The 1,775-nt window shown below is 42.8% G+C and overlaps 1 protein-coding gene and 1 pseudogene across 1 annotated transcript in view; one reads left to right on the top strand and one right to left on the bottom strand.

Annotated features, from left to right (window-relative positions):
• Nucleotides 1–1,775, top strand: part of HSF2BP (heat shock transcription factor 2 binding protein) — a 287,065-nt gene that overhangs the window by 155,385 nt on the left and 129,905 nt on the right. The gene's annotated exons all lie outside the window — the stretch shown is intronic.
• On the bottom strand, nucleotides 7–1,767 carry LOC102872459 (annotated as a pseudogene).

Here is a 1,775-nt window from a genome sequence, read left to right as displayed (position 1 = left end):
CATTATTCCAACACAGGGCCAATGGTACCAGTCGTCACAGTCATCACAGCCAATCATTGGACTTCCATCATCAGGCTTGTTACACCCGGGACAGATCCAGATCTTATTACCCCACTCATCGCTTATCATGTAAGTGCTGACTGTCTCAGTTACCACACTTCGTACGGGGGCTTTGGAACTCCCTGCTCTGGAGATGGCCGGTGATGGAGATGGAACTAAAGCGGGTGAATCAGTGGACTGTGTGAGGATGGACAAAGGCACCAGGGGAGGGGTCACGTGCAGCGGCAGGGGTGCGGTTTTTGGTCTGTTCAGAGAAGGGGCCGGCTTAGCCTCGGGGGCGGGGACCACTTTGCTGGTAACAATCTTGTCTTGGCCAGCACCAACTCTGAGAGTTGACCTGGGGATCACTGGACTTGAAGCTGGAACAACAGGCTCCACTTTTTTTTTTTTTTTAATTTAGGTTGTTTCCACTTTTATTTTTTCATGCTTGTGTTTCTCCTTTTCTTCTTCTCTCTTCTCTCGTTCTTTTTTCTCTTTTTCCCTTTCCTTTTCTTTCTTCTCCTTTTCTTTCTCTTTCTTCTCCTTCTTATCTTTCTTCCGTTCTTTCTCCTCGGGCTTTTCTTTTTCATCAAATAATTTTTCAGGAAGCATTGGTGACAAAGACGCTAACACTGATGGGATCCTCACTGCAGCAGGAGGGCTGAACAAGGGCAAAGCCATTTCTTTTGGAGGCAACACTAAAGGCGTTGGTGGGGCTTTCATCTTCTCTTCTCTACCTTTATCCTTAGCCTTTTCTTTTTCTCTCTTATCTTTATTCTCTTTGCCTTTTTCTCGATCTTTCTTCTTATCTTTATGCTTCTCTTTCCTCACAAGTCCATCTTTCAATCTCACTTTTGGATCCATATCTTTAAACTCTTTTATTTTACCTTTAAACGGATCTGAATCATCTTTAAGAAATTCCTTCCATGGATACTTAGTTTCCTTGTTGGGTTCCTTCTCTTTAACTTTATCCTTCTCTTTACTTTTTTCCTTGCTTTTGTCTTTTTCCCTCTCCTTATCTCTCTGCTTTTCTTTATTTTTCATTTTAGTTTTCAGTTCTTTTTTCAACTTCTTCTTTATGTCTATTGATGAAGGCAGTTTGGCTTTCTCCTTATACACCTTATAAAGAGGTTCAGGGGTGGGAGGAGAGACCGAGACCGAGGGAGAGGAGAGATATGCAAAGTTGGGAGGGATATTGGAAGGTGTCCCCATTTTTGCTTTTCGTACCACCTCATCAATTGAGGCATCCACTGTCCATGAATTATCAGAACTTGAAGTTCCACCTGAAAGAGGCAGAGGAGTGGATCCTGATTTAGTGAAGTTGTTTGAGGAAGTGGAAGCTTTTGGAGTAGTACACTCTGAACCTGAAATTCTCTTAGGACTGGTAAAAATGTCTCCTTCAGATTCTGATCCAGAAGAAAACTCAAAAGGATCTGGCTCAGCACAAGCCCGTGCAATCATGGCATCAACAGAGTCATCAATTGTTTTATCTGTTACAACACCCTTTTTTGGCTGACTTTCATTGTTCAATTTCCCCACATCAGGGGGTGTCTGTATTTGTTTTACCTGTAGAATCTCTTTGTTGATTTTTTCACTTATTGTAGGTGAAGGAGTCCTGTTTGGTGTTTCAGGTCTGATAGGTGGTTGGGGAATGTGAGTCAAAACCTTGGGACTCTTGGGGCTTTTGGGGCTCTTAGAACGTCCAGGTGAGTTTGTTTCTTTGGATATCGTTTTAG

This window comes from Elephantulus edwardii, unplaced genomic scaffold (genome assembly GCF_000299155.1).
Source record: "Elephantulus edwardii isolate Elephantulus edwardi_28Jun2011 unplaced genomic scaffold, EleEdw1.0 scaffold00133, whole genome shotgun sequence".
NCBI classification, from domain to species: Eukaryota; Metazoa; Chordata; class Mammalia; order Macroscelidea; family Macroscelididae; genus Elephantulus; species Elephantulus edwardii.
Note: the sequence above shows the minus strand (reverse complement) of the source record. Positions and strands in the feature narration are given on the sequence as shown.